This window comes from Mobula hypostoma, chromosome 7, assembly GCF_963921235.1.
Source record: "Mobula hypostoma chromosome 7, sMobHyp1.1, whole genome shotgun sequence".
Taxonomy (NCBI): domain Eukaryota; kingdom Metazoa; phylum Chordata; class Chondrichthyes; order Myliobatiformes; family Myliobatidae; genus Mobula; species Mobula hypostoma.
This window is the reverse complement of record NC_086103.1, coordinates 176,419,959-176,439,471: the sequence shown is the minus strand read 5'-3', so window position 1 is coordinate 176,439,471 and position 19,513 is coordinate 176,419,959.

Genomic DNA, 19,513 nt, shown 5'->3' with positions numbered 1-19,513 from the left:
ATTTGAACAACTGTGCTTTATAACTTTCTCCAGTTGAACAATGGTCACAAAGACACTGAAGCTTTCTTCCACATTGAAAAAAATAGTTATAATGAGCTGTGAGTTCCAGGGAGAGAGTGCTGTGATTCAGTTTGCTCAGTAATTACCTCAGAGACCAGAAAGATTGCTGTACCTCCTGTACCTAATAAAGTAGCCATTGAGTGCATGTTCATAACCTTTTGCTGTTGTAGCTCATCCACTTCAAGGTTTGGCGTGTTGTGCATTCAGTGTTGCTTTGCTGCACACCGCTGTTGTAATGCCTGGTTATTTGAGTTAGGGTTGCCTTCTCGACAGCTTGAACCAATCTGGCCATTCTCCTCTGACCTCTATCATTAACAAGGTGCTTTCACCCACAGAATTGTCTCTCACTGGATGTTTTGTTTTGGGATTTTTTGCACCATTCCCTATAAACTCTAGAGATTGTTGTGTGTGAAACCCCCAGGAGATCAGTAGATTCTAAGATATTCAAACCATCCCTTCTGGCACCAACAATCATTCCACGGTCAAAGTCACTTAGCTCACATTTCTTCCCCATTCTAAAGTTTGGTCTGAACAACAACCAAACCTCTTGACCATGACTTCATGCTTTTATGCATCGAATTGCTGACACATGATTGGATAATTAGATATTTGCATTAACGAGCTGGTGCACAGGTTCCCTAATAAGGTTATTTATTAAGAGTTATTTAGGTCACACTTGGAATATTGTGTGCGGACTGCAGGAAGGATGTGATTACACTAGAGACAGTGCAGAGGAGATTCACAGGATGTTTGCCTGGACTGGGGCATTTCAGTTATAAGAAGAAAATCAGAATCAAAATCCAATTTACGTGAAATCTGTTATTTTGCAGCAACAGTGCAGTGCAAAGTCATGAAATTACCATAAATAAAAATACGATAAGAAAGAATAACAAGAAATTGTTTATAAGTTCATGGGCCCTTCAGAAATATGATGGAAGTGAGGAAGAAGCATTGAGTGTGAATCTTCAGGCTCCCTGTATCTCCTCCCTGATGGTAGCAATGAGAAGAAGGCATATCCCGAGTGATGGGGGTCCTTGCTGCCTTCTTGGCCCAGTTGGTGAGGATCAAATTGCTGAGCTGATTGCAGAAAATAAGTTCAGCAATTCTTAAACTGATTGCTGGCCCAGTCACCCAAAGACAACTGCATCCAGTTCCACTTTGTTTCCCACAGCTCCAGACACTTCAATGGACCAATAGCTTGTTACAGCCTAGAATCTAATCAATGATTCAGCCATTGAGACTCACCACCATGAGGTTTTCCCTTATTTCTGTTTTAAATGAGCAATCCCTTATATGGACAAGATGGTTCTTCTGTGTCAAACGTTCAAATCAATTTGGAAGGACCATTGGCTTTGCCCTACAATTGAAAGGGTACAAAAAACATTTACAAGAGCAATACCAGGACTGGAGGTTCTGAGTTATAAGGCGGCTGGGACTTCTTCTCCTGGAGCCGAAGAGACTAAGCAGTAACCTGAGAGGAATGTATAAAATCTGGGATGGGATGGATAATATTTTAATATTATACTATTTATAGAGTACTGTGCAAAATTCTTAAGCACATATAAAAATTCTGTAAAGTGAACATGCTGTCAAAAATAATGAAATGAGAAGTTTTTAAATATCAAAAAAAAATACTATAAAGAACAGTAAACAAGAAAATCTAAATCAAATCAATATTTGGTGTGAGCACCCTTTGCCTTTAAAATTGCCTCAGTTCTCTTAGGTACACTGTCATGCAGTTTTTTTAAAACATCAGCTGGTTGTTCCCAGCATCTTGGAGAACTTGCTGTAGTTCTTCTGCAGATTTTGCTTGTCTGGTTTGCTTCTGCATCTCCAGGTAATCCCGGGTAGCGTTGATGAACTACAGGTAATCCCAGATTGCCTCAGGTCTACGGTCCTCAGTCGCTAAATATACATGGAGAGGTGGTAAATTGGATTAGACATTGGCTCAATGGAAGAAGCCAGAGAGTGGTAGTGGAGGATTGCTTCTCCGAGTGGAGGCCTGTGACTAGTGGTGTGCCACAGGGATCAGTGCTGGGTCCATTGTTATTTGTCATCTATATCAATGATCTGGATGATAATGTGGTAAACTGGATCAGCAAATTTGCTGATGATACAAAGATTGGAGGTGTAGTAGAGAGTGAGGAAGGTTTTCAGAGCCTGCAGAGGGACTTGGACCAGCTGGAAAAATGGGCCGAAAAATGGCAGATGGAGTTTAATACAGAGAAGTGTGAGGTATTTCATTTTGGAAGGACGAACCAAGGTAGAACATACAGGGTAAATGGTAAGGCACTGAGGAGTGCAGTAGAACAGAGGGATCTGGGAATACAGTATAAAATTCCCTAAAAGTGGCGTCACAGGTAGATAGGGTCGTAAAGAGAGCTTTTGGTACATTGCCCTTTATTAATCAAAGTATTGAGTATAAGAGCTGGAATGTTATGATGAGATTGTATAAGGCATTGATGAGGCCGAATCTGGAGTATTGTGTTCAGTTTTGGTCACCAAGTTACAGGAAGGATATTAATAAGGTTGAAAGAGTGCAGAGAAGGTTTACAAGGATGTTGCCGGGACTTGAGAAACTCAGTTACAGAGAAAGGTTGAATAGGTTAGGACTTTATTCCCTGGAGCGTAGAAGAATGAGGGGAGATTTGATAGAGGTATATAAAATTATGATGGGTATAGATAGAGTGAATGCAAGCAAGCTTTTTCCACTGAGGCAAGTGGAGAAAAAAAAACAGAGGACATGGGTTAAGGGTGAAGGGAGAAAAGTTTAAAGGGAACATTAGGGGAGGCTTCTTCACACAGAGTGGTGGGAGTGTGGAATGAGCTGCCAGACAAGGTGGTAAATGCAGGTTCTTTTTTAACATTTAAGAATAAATTGGACAGATACATGGATGGGAGGTGTATGGACGGATATGATCAGTGTGCAGGTTAGTGGGATTATGCAGAAAATGGTTCGGCACAGCCAAGAAGGGCCAAAAGGCCTGTTTCTGTGCAGCAGTTTTTCTATGGTTTCTATGGTTTCTAAGTGATAGGTGAGACTGGGTGAGGGGGAAGGAAGGTAGATGGGGGAGGGGAATGTAGTAAGAATCAGGGTGCTGATAAGTGGAAAAGATAAAGGGCTGAAGAAGATGGAATCTGATAGGAGAGGGGAGTGGACCATTGGAAGATAGGGAAGAAGGAGGGGCATCAATGGGGGGGTGGGCGGGTGAGAAGAGAAGGCTGAAAGGGGAGCCATAGTGGGGAATGAAAAGAGAGAGCGGGGCAGAGGGCAGAGAATTTAACAGAAGTTTAATATTTCAATGTTCATGCTGTCAGTTCAGAGGCTAACCAGACAGAATATGAGGTGTTGCTCCTCCAACCTGAGAGTGGCCTCATCGTGGCGGTAGAGGAGGCCATGGACCAACATATATTGGAATGGGAATGGGAAGTAGAATTAAAATGGGTGGCCACAAGGAAATCCTGCCTGTTGTGGCAGATGTAGCAAAGGTGCTCGATGAATCGGACCCCCAATCTACATCGGGTCTCACTGATGTAGAGTTAGCGTTAAGAGCACAGGGGACGTTAGGTAGCTGCCTGGGTAGTCTAGAATCTGTTGGTCTAAACATTGAATGCCCAAATATCAGATAACCTGCTCCATGTCTGTCTCTCTCCTTCAGAGCTATCCTGTTCCTCATCTACACTGCTCACCCTGTTTCTTCATCGTCCTCTACACATCCTACCTTCTCATCGCTCGCACACTCCTCTGTCATGATGAACACTGGCAATGACTGAACCGGGTGTGGAGGAATGGCAGCCTCCATTGTGGAGACAGGAACATAAGTTTATACATAGGAATTCCAACAGAACTTTATACTTTATTGTCACCAAACAATTGGTACTAGAACGTACAATCATCACAGTGAAATTTGATTCTGCGCTTCACACTCCCTGGATTACAAATATTAAATATTAAAGACATTAAAAATAGTTAAAATTAGTAAATATTAAATTTTTAAATTATTAATCATATATAGAAAATAGAAAAATGGGAAGTAAGGCAGTGCAAAAAAACTGAGAGGCGGGTCTGGATATTTGGAGGGTACGGCCCAGATCCAGGTCAGGATCCGTTCAGCAGCCTTATCACAGTTGGAAAGAAGCTGTTCCCAAATCTGGCCATACGAGTCTTCAAGCTCCTGAACCTTCTCCCGGAGGGAAGAGGGACGAAAAGTGTGTTGGCTGGGTGGGTCGTGTCCTTGATTATCCTGTCAGCACTGCTCCGACAGCGTGCGGTGTAAAGTAAGTCCACGGATGGAAGATTGGTTTGTGTGATGTGCTGCACCGTGTTCACGATCTTCTGTAGCTTCTTTTGGTTTTGGAGAGGACAACTTCCATACCAGGTTGTGATGCACCCTAGAAGAATGTTTTCTACAGTGCATCTATAAAAATTAGTGAGGGTTTTAGGGGACAGGCCAAATTTCTTTAGTTTTCTCAGGAAGCAAAGGCGCTGGTGGGCCTTCCTGGCATTGAACTCTGCTTGGTTGGACCAAGTCAGGTCATTTGTGATATTGACCCTGAGATTGGGATTATCGTTGCCTTCTTAAAACAAGAGGGGATCTTAGACTGAAGCAAGGAGCAGTTGAAGATGTCAGCAAACACTCCAGCTAGCTCGCTTGCACAGGCCCGGAGAACCCGTCCTGGGACGCCATCTGGGCCTGTCGCCTTCCTTGGATTTATCTTCAGGAAGACCCTTCTAACGTCCTCCTCGGTGATGATGAATTTCAATGCCACCAGGTCCGGTTCATCCGGAGGGAGCGGGATGCTCCTTTTCTGTTCAAATCTTGCGTAGGGTATGTTAAGTTCGTCAGGAAGAGAAGCGCCACAGTTATTGATATCCTCAGCCTTTTCTTTGCACCCTTTTCATTTAGACCTTGTCATAGTCTACTGGCATCTCTTTGGTTAGTCTGGGCTTCCAACTTGGCTCGATATTGCCTCTTGGCACCCTTAATGCTTTCCGGAGTTCACACCTGGATTCCGTGTAGCCACTGGTATCCCCGGACCTAAAAGCCACAGCTCTCGCCTTTAAAAGGGACTTGACCTCATAATTCATCCAAGGTTTCTGGTTAGGGAATACCCGGATCATCTTGCGAGACACACAGTCCTCCGTGCATTTCCAAATAAAGTCCGTGACAGCTGAGGCATTCTCATCGAGGTTAGCTGCCGAGTCTTTGAATACTAACCAATCCACCGATTCAAAGCAGTCACGGAGGACCTCATCCGTTTCCTCCGTCCAACACGACACTACTTTTGACACCGTGACCTCCTGCTTCAGTTTCTGTTTGTAAACTGGGAGGAGGAGTACGGCCTGATGGTCCGATTTTCCGAAGTGAGGTCGTGGGACGGAACGGTAGACATCCTTGACTGCTGTGTAGCAGTGGTCAAGTATATTCGGGCCTCTAGTGGGGCAGGAGACACGTTGGCAGTGCCTTTCTGAGGTTGGCCTGGTTAAAGTCCCCGGCTGTAATGGGCAAAGCCTCCGGATACCTGGTCTCAAGTTCACTGATGTTGGCATACCGTATGTTCAGAGCACACTCCACGTCCGCCTGGGGGGGAATGTAGACCGCTGTCAGTATGACCGAGCTGAATTCCCGTGGCAGATAGTAGGGACACGATTAGTGGCAAGATCGAGCGACACCACGAGACGAATCATTCTCAACACAAGTACCTCACCATAAGCACTAAACGGGAGTCCACATTAAATGATCACAGAATGTGGAAAACTCCGGCCAGTCGCAACTAACATGACAAGATTAAGCAGAAGGCTCAAGGGCTCAATGACTCTAGTAAATACAGGTGCTCAAGAAACACAGAAACCAATGTTCTATGGCAAGTTTCAGAGGCCTGCAGGGCTCATAACACTCCTCTCATTCTGTCTACCCCCGACTGTTCTCACCTGCCCATACCACTCCTTTATTTGGTTCTATGCTCCATTTCCCTTTCCTACCAGACTGCATTATCCATAATCCTTTGTTGCTGTCACCTCTATCAGTATTTCTGCTCTCCTCTCCTCCATCTGCCTATCGCCCCTCCTCTCACCCAGATTCACCTATCACCTGCCGGCTCCTGTCCCATCCCACCCCCTCACCTCTTTGTATTGTCTAACTCCCCTTTAACTTTCAATTCATTTCCCTCCACAGTTGCTGCCTGACCAACTGAGTTCTTCCAGCAGATTTTTTTTTGCTCCAGATTCCAGCATCTGCAGTAACTAATCGACTCAGAAGAGACTGACAAATTTGAGATATACTCTCTGGAGCAGTGGTGCAGTGCTAGCCGGAGCCCACGGGAGCCCGTCCCACACATCTTTACAAGAAAAAAGCCAAAATAAACAAGCCAATTAATTAGGTGCCACCCAGGGTGATTTGAGTATCGCAGAAACTGCTAATCTCCTGGGATTTTTACGCACAACAGACTCTGGAGTTTACAAAGAATGGTGCCAAAAACAAAAAACATCCAGCGAGTGGATTTGACAAGATGTTTTCACTCACAGAACAGCCACTCACTGAGTATTGTGAACAGTTCTGGGCCCTATATCTAAGAAAGGATGTGTTGGCCTTTGAATGGGTCCGGGGAGACTTACAAGAATGTTCCTGGGAAAGAATGGACTAACGTATGTGCAGTGTTTGATGGCTCTGGGCATATACTTACTGAAGTTTAGAAGAATAAGGGGAGATCTCATTGAAACCTACTGAATATTGAAAGGCCCAGATAGAATGGACATGTAGAGGATGTTTCTAATAGTGGGATGTTCAAGGACCAGACAGCATGGCCTCAGAATAGAAGGATGTCCCTTTTGAACAGAGATTTAGAGGAATTTCTTTAGCCAGAGGGTGGTGAGTTACTGTAATTCATTGCTTTATGCTGGTATTTTTTCTGTAATACCGTGGCCTTGAATCTTGCTAAGGAGCGTCATGTGCAGCACCTTGTCAAAGGCCTTCTGAAAATCCAAGTACACAACATCCACCAATTCTCTTTTGTCTATCATACTTGTTATTTCCTCAAAGAAGTCTAACAAATTTTGTAGGCAAGAATTTTTCTTAGGGATATCCTGCTGACTGTAGCCTGTTTTATCATGTACCTCATCTTTAACAATCAACTCCAACATCTTCCCAACTACTGAAGTCAGGCTGACTAACGTACAATTTCCTTCCTTCTGCCTCCCTCCCTTCCTGAAAAGGGGAGTGGCCGTTGCAACTTTCCAGTCCTCTGGAACCATGGTAGGATCTAGTGATTCTTGAAAGATCATTACCAATGTCTCCACAATCTCTACAACCACCTCAGTCAGAACTCCATCTGGTCCAAGTGACTTATCCAGACCGTTCATCTACCCGAGCACCTTCTCCCTAGTAATAGCAATTGTACTCACTTCGGGCCCCCTGACATTCTTGAACTTGCTAGTGTCTTCCACAGTGAAGACGGATGCAAAAGGTCATCTGACATTTTCTTGTCCCTCATTACTATCTCTCCGGCATCATTTTCCAGCAATCCAATATCTACTCTCAGCTCTTGTTTACTCTTCATATACCTGAAAAAAGAAACAACTCTTGGCTTGCTTACCTTCATATTTTGGGAGATTGCTGGGTGATGTGGCTCAAAGGGCGGGCACAGCCTATTCTGTACTGTATTTCCATAAATACATTCAAAATAAATACTTAATCTTTTCCCTCCTTATGGCTTATTTAGTTGCCTGCTGGTTTTTAATTGGTTCCTAATCCTCTAACATCCCATTAATTTTTGCCCTGTTATTTGTTCTCTGTTTTGCTTTTATGTTACCAAAATTCATTTTGGTTAAAGAAACAATAGTGCGGACTATTATCTAAATGGGGAGATGGTTCAAACATTAGAGGTGCAGAGGGACTTGGGAGTCCTCGTGCAAGACTTCCAGAAGGTTAATTTACAGGTTGAGTCTGTGGTAAAGAAGGCAAGTAGAATGTTGGCATTTATTTCAAGGGAAATAGGATATAAAAGCAAAGAGATAATGCAGAGGCTTTATATGGCACTAGTCAGACCGCACTTGAAGTATTGTCAACAGTTTTGAGCCCCATATCTCAGAAAGGATGCATTGTCATTGGAGAGAGTCCAGAGGAGGTCCACAAGGTTGATTCCGGGAATGAAGGTGTTAACATATGAGGAACGTTTGGCAGCTTTGGGTCTGTACTCACTAGAATTTAGAAGACTGTGTGGGGATCTCATATGAACCTACCGAGAGTTGAAAGGACTAGGTAAAGTGAATGTGGAGAGGATGTTTCCTCTGGTGGGGGTATCCAGAACTAAAGAGCACAGTCTCAAAATTGAGGGGCAACCTTTCAGAACAGAGGTAAGGAATAATTTTTTTTTAGCCAGAGATTAGTAAATCTGTGAATGCTCTGCCACAGACCTCGGTGGAGGCCAAGTCCGTGGGTATATTAAGGTGGAAGTTGATCATTTCCTGATCGGTCAGGGCATCAAAGGATATGGAGAAAGGCAGGTGCATGGGGTTGAATGCAATCTGGGATCAGCCATGATGGAATGGGAGAGCAGATTCAATGGGCTGAAAGGCCAAATTCTGCTCTTATGTCTTATTGTCTTACAGAATAGCTGATCCCCTAGTAGACTCAGTTACAAGCTGCTCTAAAGAGCCATCTTGTAGGCATTATACAAATTATCTCTCTTGGGATCCAGCACCAACTTAGTTTTCCCAATCTACCTGCATAATAAAGACCCCATGACTATCATAACATTGCCCTTTTTACATGCCTTTTCTATCTCCTGTTGTACTTTGTAGCCCACATCCTGGCTACTGTTTGGAGGCCTGTATATAACTCCTGTCAGGGTCTTTTTACCCTTGCAGTTCCTTAACTCTGGTCCTAGATGGATTCTGCATCTTCCAGTCCTATGTCACCTCTTTCTAATTATTTGCTTTTATTTTTTTACCAACAAAGTCACCCACCCACTAACTCTGCCTACCTGCCTGTCCTTTTGATACAATGTGTGTCCTTGGATCTTAAGCTCCCAATTATAATCTTCTTTCAGCCATGACTCAGAGATGCCCACAACGTCATACCTATCTCTAACTGCGCGACAAGATCATTTACCTTATTTCATATATTGCATGCATTCAAATATAACGCCTTCAGTCATGTGTTCATCAGCCTTTTAGATTTCGTCCCCCTGTTACCTTGTAACTCATCTCACTGACTGCTATTTTGCCCGGTAATCTGCCTGTCCTTCCTGACAGTCGAACCGCTCTCGGCATCTAGTTGTCTACCAACTGCCCCATCCTTAATCTTGTCACTCTGGTTCCTATCCACCTGCCAATTTACTTTAAAACATCCTCAAAGTTCTAGCAAATCTGCCAGCAAGGATATTTGTCCCCCTTGGTGTAACCGTCCCTCTTGTACAGGTCATGCCTTCCTCAGAAGAGATCCAAATGATATCAATTTCATGGTCAAAATGACTTAGATTACATTTCGTCCCCATTCTGACGTTTTGTCTGAACAACAACAGAACCTCTCAACCATGTCTGCATGTTGTTATGCATTGAGTTGCTGCTAAGTGGTTGGCTGATTAGATATTTGCATTAATGAGCGGATGAGCAGATGTACCTAATAAAGTAGCCACCAAATGTATTTAATGATCTGTCCTCTACTGCTTCCCTAGTCAGAGAATTCCACAGATTCACAATTATCTGGGAAAAACACTTCTCACCTCCAGCATGAATCAACTCCACAGAATCCTGAGTGTATGTCCCCTATCTCTAGTCTCACCTAATGGTGGAAACAACATTCCTGTCTGTACCTTATTGATGCCTTTCATAATTTTATACATTTCTATAAGATCCTCTCTCATTCTTCTGAAGTCCAAATAATCTCAGGTGACTCAATCCGACCCATCATCCTGATATGCAGGTTCTTCATTATTGCTAGGTCAGTCCTGGGACTCTCGTCTCAACAGAAGGGAGTTAAAGAAGGTAACTCTACACTGACATCTTCTCTGGGACAGTCCAATATGGATAAAGAATTTCTAGCCTTGCCAGCAAAGGGTACATTCTGGATAATGAATAACAAAGATTCCTTAAGGCTGTTATAGATGGGGGAGATAGAAGGGATAAATTGCCACTGGCGTATGCCTCAGATAATCTCTGACATCCAAGTCCAGCTCCTGGACTTCACATGTGGCTTAGCTACTGAGCCCAACTGACAAGAGAAGGGTGGAAAGGCAGGTTACTGGTGACATAAAACCAGCCACTTCGGACAGATGAACCATGGTTGGCAGTTCATCCAGAAGGAGGAAAACTCTGATCTCAAACCTCTGCTGCCCTGTGGCTATACCCACTCATGGGGAAGTCTTCGAGAGTAAACCCCAAGGAAAAATTGAGAGCTGGAATCCCTAAAGCAGTCCTAGTTGAGTTCAACACTGGCCGGCAACTCCTGCGATGCCACTGGTGCCAAACTGTTTGGCACTACACTGTGGTATCACTTTATCATTTCCTGTCAGTCTCCATTTATGATCAGATAACCCTGTGCCCAGCGTCACTTTATATATCTACAATCAGTCTTTATATAAGATAAAATTACAGATAACGGCCACTCAACAGTTACTTGTACTTTGTGTTTTATATTTATATTATTGTCTTATGCTTATGTGATTTTTTTTATTGGATGTGGAGTAAGAATCATTTCCTTTTCCATTACATTTGTGTACTGAAGAATGAAAATAAACTACATTGAATTTTCAATCTTCATTCTTGAAAGTCCTGCTCCTGTGCTTTAATATTCTATGTTGTATATGCTAACAGGATTGAAAATCATCAGGTTATTATACGTATCTAAAACTAAGAGGGGCCAAATATTGGTGGATGACACCAGTCCATTACTAGTTCATTATTGTGGGTGGCACAATAGCATCAAGGTTAGAGTGACACTATTACAGTGTGGGGCATGGGAGTTTGTCACTCAGTTCCAGTGACTCAGTAAGAAAGTTTGCACATTTTTTTCATGAGCATGTGCGTTTACTCCGTGAGTTTCGGTTTCCTCCCATACCTAAAGATGTATCGGTTATTCAGTTAATTCGTACGTTCATTCATTATGTGCCATCTTGTATGACGTGAGCAATCATTTTCCTACAAAAGTGGTTTGTCATTGTCAGTGTCATGGAGTCATAGAGTCATAGAGAAGAACAGTTCAGAAACAGACCCTTTGGCCCCTCTAGTCCATGCCAAATCTATTTAAGCTGACAACTCGCATTGACTCGCACTGCAACCATAGCCCTCCATACCCTTACTATTCATGTGCCTATCGAAACTTCTGTTAAACATTGAAATCAAACTCAGATGCACCACTTGCACTGGCAGCTCATTCCACACACTCACCACCACTGTTGGAGTGGAGAAGTTTCCCCTCATGTTCCCCTTAAACTTCTCACCTTTCATCTTTAATTCATGACCTCTGGTTGTAGTCCCACCCAACCTCAGTGGAAAAAACCTACTTGCATTTATCCTATTTTGTATCATAATTTTGTATACCTCTATCAAATCTCCTCTCAATCTTCTGTATTCTAAAAAATACAGTCCTAACCTATTCAATCTTTCCTAATAACCCAGGCCTCCAGACCCAACAACATCCTTATAAATTTTCTTTGTACTCTTTCAATGTTGTTTACATCTTTCCTGTACGTAGGTGACCAAAACTGCACACATTACTCCAAATTAGGCTTTACCAACATCTTATACAACTTCTACATAACATCCCATCTCCTGTACTCAATACTTTGATTCATGAAGGCCAATGTGCCAAAAGCTTTCTTTATGAGCCTTTCTGCCTGTGACGCCGCTTTCAGCGAATTATGGACCTGTATTTCCAAATTCCTTTGTTCTACCATACTCCTCAGTGCCCTACTCTTCACTGTGTAAGACCTACCCTGGTTGGTCCTACTGAAGTGCAAACCTTGCACTTGACTGCATTAAATTCCATCCGACATTTTTCAGCTGATGCAGATCCCTTGGCAAGCCATGATAACCTTCCCTCACTATACACTACACCTCCCATCGTGGTTTCATCTGAAAATTTGCTGATCCAGTTAACCACATTATTATCCAGATCATTAATACAGATGTCAAACAACAAAGGACCCAGCACAATCACTGCGGCACACCATTAGTCACAGGACTCAAGTTATAGAGGCAACCACCTACTATCGCTCTCTGACTTCTTCCACAAAGCGAATGTCTAACCCAATTTACTATCTCATCCTCAATGCCGAGCAACGGAACCTTCTTAACTGGCCTCCCATGCAGGACCTTGCTAAGTGTCTTACTAAGGTCTGAAGTGCCTTACTAAAGCAGAGGTTGTCTGCTTGTCAGTGGTCGCAGAACCAGGATTTGTGTTATATGACCATCCACCACCTGCTCCTGTAGCTTCATATGATCCTGATCGGGGGGTGGGGGGTGCTAAGCAGGTGCTACACCTTGCCTTAGGGTGACCTACAGGCTAGCAGAGGGAGGGAGTGCCTTACACCTCCTTTGGTAGAGATGTATCTCTACCCCACCATCTAAGTAGGTTGATTAGTCACTGTAAATTGACCTGGAATTAGTTTAGGGTTAAAAATAGATGGGTTGTTAGGTAGTGCACACATTGGGCTGGAAGGGATTCTTCTGTGTTTTATTTCTAAATAAAATAGACTCAATTGCACGATCCTTGGCCAGTTCACAAACTGCACCTCCCAGGACAAGAGTGAGGAGTTAGCTATAAAAGTGAAAAATATTTAGAATTTTCCATGAAGACAATCATAACATACAACAAAGCCTGGTCCTAATGGAAATATTTTATCCCACCAGTCGGAGAACATGTGCTGTAGATTGACAGGTAATCAATATTTCATCTCCAGATTTTTCAGACATCTCAATTTTAAAACATTGAGTTTTCAAAGGTTGTAGTTTTTCTGTGAGAGGATTAAGATTACTTGTTTGGTTTGTATTATTCATTGAGTGTACCAGATCATAATAACTGGAATGGAAATGCCATTGCTTTGAAATAATAAGATACCTGTGTATGAATATTAAACTTTCTCATACAAAGTACCTCTGATCACCATTTCAATATTTGAATTGATCTCAGCAAAAAATAAACACTTTGCAACCAAATACTTTGACATCAGTGGATGGTGACCTAGGAATCTATGTGTATGGAAAATGTTTATGCCATGGGCCAGCAAGGTAGCCTAGCGTAGGGGCTGACATACCTTACAAGGTGCTTGTACATCCTCCCTGTGATGATGTGGGTTTTCTCTGAGTGCTCCGGTTTCCTCCCACAGCTCAAAGATGTACGGTTGGTGGGTTAATTGGTCATTGTATATTGTCCTGTGATCAGGCTAAGGTTAAATCAGGGGAATGCTGAGCTGTGCAGGGCTATACCATGCAGCAAGTCACTAAATAAATAAACAAATAAATAAGTTTACCATTTGGAAATATTCCACATTACTAAATTGTGTCTGGTGTGATTAATTCACTCTGTTGCAGAAGCTGCTCTGAAAATGTATGCTGGTGGTTCACAGACTTTTAGAATCAGCATGAGTACCGGTGATATTAAAGTACAGTACATTAAGGCAGATAAATCCGCAGGGTCTGACCAATTATATGCTCATACCTTGTGGGAAACCAGGGAAGAAATTGCAGAGATGTGTCCAAAGATATCTTATTGTTATCAATGAAATTGAAAGAGTGCAGAGAAAACTTACAAAAAATGTTGTTGGATTTGAGGACCTGAGTTATAGGGAAAGGTTGAAAAGATTAAGGTGTATTTTTTTTTCCATGGAGTGTTGGAGAATGTGGGGAGATTTTGCTGGAGATATACCAAATTATGAGGGGTATAGAGAGACTAAATTCAAGTAGGCTTTTCCCGCTGAGGTTAGGTGACACTAGAACTAGAAATCATAGGTTAAGGGTGAAAGATGAAGTATTTGAGGGGAACCTGTGGGGGCAACTGCTTCACTCGAGAGGGTGGTGAGAGTTCGGAGCGAGCTGCCAGTGGAAACGGAAGATGCGTGCTTGATTGCAACCCTTAAGAGAAATTTGGATATGTTCATAGATGGGGGTGGTATGGAGTATTATGGACCAGCTGTGTGTCAATGGGTCTAGGATAAATCACGGCTCGGCTGTGAATAGATGGTCTGAAAGGCCTTTTCTGTACTATTAGTGCTCAATAACTCTATATCTGCATATCTTTAACCAAATGGGAAGGTTATGAGGATCTCAGAGTTCAGAGTAAATTTATTATTAAAGTACACATAGGTCACATAAATAAGATTCCTTGCAGGTAGGGTGTTCAAAGGTTCAAAGGTTTAAAGGTTCAATTTAATGTCAGAGAAATGTACACAATATACATCCTGAAATGCTTTTTCTTCACAAACATCTACGAAAACAGAGGAGTGCCCCAAAGAATGAACGACAGTTAAACGTAAGAACCCCGATGTCCCCCCTCCAGCTCCCTTCCCTCCCGCGCGTAAACAGCAGTGAGCAACAATTCCCCCCTCCCCCCACCGGCAAAAAAAAAGCAAACATCACCACCACCACTGCCCCCCAGCACTCAAGCGTGAGCAAAGCAATAGCAAAGACACAGACTTGCAGTTACCCCAAAGACTTTGCGTTTCACCCGGCACTCGACATCCCACAGGTTCTCTCTCTCCCTAAAAAGGGAGAAGGAGGTTTCTCCATTTTCCCAGCAAGCGGGGAGACATAAACAACTTGCTGGGTTACGATATTAAAACTCCATTGCACTGCTTTTTTCAAGCTCCATGCCTGGAGATCGTAAAGATCCCGGGTCTTCAGGCACACAGCAGTAGATTTTCCTACTCCCCCGACGACATATGGGTCTCCTGCCGTGACACTGACACTTAATCCGACTGATTCACAGCAAATACAAAAAACAACTGTGGAATCAATAGCTGCACATACTAGAAGAAGAAGAAGGAAAGAAGAAGTAAAGCAATAATAATCAATCAATCAATAAATAAATAAATACTGAAAACATGGGTTGTAGAGTCCTTGAAAGTGAGTCCATTTGTTATGGAATCAGTTCATTGTTGAGGTTAGTGAAGTTATCCATGCCAGCTCAGGACCCGGATGGTAACAACTGTTCCTTAACCTTGTGATGTGGGAACTACGGCTCCTAGACCAATATTTATTGCTGACTCTTTACTGGCCATCAGGTGAAGAGTGTGACTCACTTGCTAGATCTAAAGTTCTAAATCTAGTCTGGTAAGAGTTCTGCTCAAGACAGCAAGAAACTGCAGAGAATTTTAGCCACAGCTCAGCACATCACAGAAGCCAGCCTCTCCTCCGTGGACTCTGGTTAAGAAGAAGAAGGAGGTGCCCTGCAGGTATATGCAGGAAGGAGCAAATGAGGTACTTGAAGAGTATAAGAAATGCAAGGGAACACTTAATAAGGAAATCAGGTGGGCTAAAAGAGGGATGAGGTTACTCTAGCAGACAAGATGAAAAAGAAAGTCAAGGGCGTCGACAGATATATTAAGAGCAAAAGGATAGCAAGAAACAAAATTGGTCCTCAGGATGATCAGAGTGGTTATCTATGCATGGAGCCAGAAGAGAGTGGAAATGGATTTTTTGCATCAGTATTTACTTGGGAGATGGACACAGAGTCTATAGTAGTGAGGCAAAGCAGCAGTGAGGTCATGGACCCCATAGAGATCACAGAGGAGGGGCCGTTTGCTGTCTTGAGGCAAATTTGGGTGGATAAATCCCTAAATCCTGACAACCTGTTCCCTCAAACCTTGTTTGAAGTTATCACAGGAATTGCAGGGTTCTTGAAGAGATATTTAAAGTTTAAAACACATGTGAGGTGCCAGGATTAGAGGATAGCTAATATTGTTCTATTGTTTAAGAAAGACTCTCAGAATAAGCTGGGAAATTATAGGCCAGTGAATCTGACATCAGACATCAGTAGTGGGTAAATTATTGGATTGTGATTAGGTAGGGAATGAAAGGTTAAGGGAGGTGGCACGAGAATGGTTTTGAGAGGAAAATGGATCAGCCGTGATGAAATGGCAGAGCAGACTTGATGGGTTGAATGGCCTAATTCGGCTCCTATATCTTATGGTCTTATGGGAACCTGAATTTGGATAGATAGGCACTGATTATGGATAGTCAACACTCTTCTGTGCACGGTAGGTTACATCTAACCAATTTTATAGAGTTTTTCAAGGAAATTACCAGGAAAGTTGATAAAGGCTGGACATTAAATGTTGTCTACATGGAGTTTAGCAAGGTCTTTGACAAGTTCCCACATGGGAGGTTGGTTAAGAAGGTTCAATTGCCTGGCATTTAGGATAAGGTAGTAAATTGGATTAGACATTGGCTTTGTGGGAGAAGCCAGAGAGTGGTAGTAGATGGTTGTCTCCCTGACTGGAGGCCTGTGACTAGTGGTATGCCATAGGGATCAATGCTGGGCCCTTTGTTGTTTGTCCAATGATTCAGATGATAAAGTAGTAAACGGGATCAGCAAATTTGTAGATGATGCTAAGACTGGGGGTGCAGTGGACAACAATAAGGCTATCAAAGCTTGCAGTGAGAACTGGATTGAAAAATAACTGATGGAATTTAATGCAGGCAAGTGTGATTGGTTGCACTTTGGGAGGACAAAGAGAGTACCAGGAAGGTCTCAAAGCTCTCCAATTCTTTTTGGATTCCAGACCTAACCAGTTCCCCTCTGCCACCACTCTGCTCCGTCTAGCGGAATTAGTCCTTACTCTTAATTACTCCTTTGGTTCCTCCCACTTCCTCCAAACTAAAGGTGTAGTCATGGGCACCCGTATGGGTCCCAGCTATGCCTGCCTTTTTGTTGGCTTTGTGGAAGCCTATTCTGGTATCTGTCCCCCACTTTTCCTTCGCTACATAGACGACTGCATTGGCACTGCTTCCTGCACACATGCTGAGCTCGTTGACTTCATTAACTTTGCCTCCAACTTTCACCCTGCCCTCAAGTTTACCTTGTCCATTTCCAACACCTCCCTTCCCTTTCTGGATCTTTCTGTCTCTATCTCTGGAGACAGCTTATCTACTGATGTCTACTATAAGCCTACTGACTCTCACAGCTACCTGGACTATTCCTCTTCTCACCCTGTCTCTTGCAAAAATGCCATCCCCTTCTCGCAATTCCTCCGTTTGCGCCGCATCTGCTCTCAGGATGAGGCTTTTCATTCCAGGATGAAGGAGATGTCCTCCTTTTTTAAAGAAAGGGGCTTCCCTTCCTCCACCATCAACTCTGCTCTCAAATGCATCTCCCCCATTTCACACACATCTGCTCTCACCCTACCCTCCTGCCACCCCACCAGGAATAGGATTCCCCTTGTCCTCACGTACCACCCCACCAGCCTCCGGGTCCAATATATAATTCTCTGTAACTTCTGCCACCTCCAACAGGATCCCACCACTAAGCACATCTTTCCCTCCCCCCCACCTGCTTTCCGCAGGGATTGCTCCCTACACGACTCCCTTGTCCATTCGTCCCCCCCATTCCTTCCCACCGATCTCCCTCCCGGCACTCATCCTTGTAAGCGGAACAAGTGCTACACATGCCCTTACACTTCCTCCCTTACCACCATTCAGGGCCCCAGACAGTCCTTCCAGGTGAGGCGACACTTCACCTGTGAGTCGGCTGGGGTGATATACTGCGTCCGGTGCTCCCGATGCGGCCTTCTATATATTGGCGAGACCTGACGTAGACTGGGAGACTGTTTCGCTGAACATCTACACTCTGTCCGCCAGAGAAAGCAGGATTTCCCAGTGGCCACACACTTTAATTCCATGTCCCATTCCCATTTTGATATGTCTGTCCACTGCCTCCCCTACTGTCAAGATAAAGCCACACTCAGATTGGAGGAACAGCACCTTATATTCCACCTGGGTATGAACATTGACTTCTCTAACTTTCGTTAATGCCCCACCTTCCCTTCGTACCCCATCTGTTATTTATTTATTTATTTATTTATCTATTTATTTTACTTTTTCTCTGTCTCCTTTTTCTCCCTCTGTCCCTCTCACTATACTCCTTGCCCATCTTCTGGACTTCCCCCCTCCCCCTTTCTTTCTGCCTAGGCCTCCCGTCTCATGATCCTCTCATATCCCTTTTGCCAATCAACTTTCCAGCTCTTAGCCTCATCCCTCCCCCTCCTGTCCTCTCCTATCATTCTGGTTCCCCCTCCCCCTCCCACTTTCAAATCCCTTACTATCACTTCTTTCAGTTAGTCCTGATGAAGGGTCTCGGCCCGAAACGTCGACTGCACCTCTTCCTAGAGATGCTGCCTGCGTTCACCAGCAACTTTTATGTAAGTTGTAGGACTTACCTGGTAAATGGTAGAACACTGAGGAGTGTGGTAGAACAGAAAGATCTGGGAATACAGATCCATAATTTCTTGAAATTGGTGTCACAAGTAGATAAGGTCGTAAGGAAAGCTTTGGTACTTTGGCCTTAATAAATTAAAGTACTGAGTACAGAAGTTGTAATGTAATATTGAAGTTGTAGAAGAATTGGTGAGGCTTAATTTGGAGCATTGGGTGCAATTTGGTCACCTACCTACAGGAAAGATATCAATACGTTTGAAAGTATGCAGAGAAAAATTACAAGGATGTTGCCAGGACATGAGTTGTTGAAAAAGTTGAATAGGTTAGGAATTTATTCTCTAGGGTTTAGGAGATTGACAGGAGATTTGATAGAGGTATACAAAATTATAAAGGGTATAGATAGGGGAAATACTGGCTTTTTCCACAGAGGATGAGTGAGACTAGAAAGAGAGATCATTGGTTAAGGGTGAAAGCTGAAATATTTAAGGGGAACATGAGTATAAATTTCACTGAGAGGTTGGAGAGAATGTGATATGAGCTGCCAGCGCAAGTGGATGTGGGTTTGATTTCAACACTTAAGATGAATTTGGATAGGTACATGGATGGAAGGGATATAGAGAGCTATAATCCAGATGCAGATCAATGGGATAGACAGTTTAATGGTTCAGTATGGTCTAGATTGGCCAAAGGGACTGTTTCAGAGCTGTAGTGTTCCATGACTCCAAGACTCTGTGATTCCATCTACACCTCACCACCTCGGTTAGATCAGCCAACATAGTCAAAGACCCCCACTGACTCCGGACATGGCCCTGCCGACTTTTACCAATTTTTATTGATGCCTCATAGAAAACATTCTGTATGGCAACGGCTCTGCTTGTGAACGCAGAAACTGCAGAGTTGTGGACACAGCTCAGCACATCACGGGAACCAACCTCTCCTCTGTGTACTCGGTCTATCCTTCCTGCTGACTCAGTAACACATTCAGTGTAAAAATAAAGTTGCTCTGAACATCTCTTTTGAACTTTTCCTCTCTTATATTAAATGCATGTTCTCCAGTATTAGAACTAGAAAATTGGAAAAAGA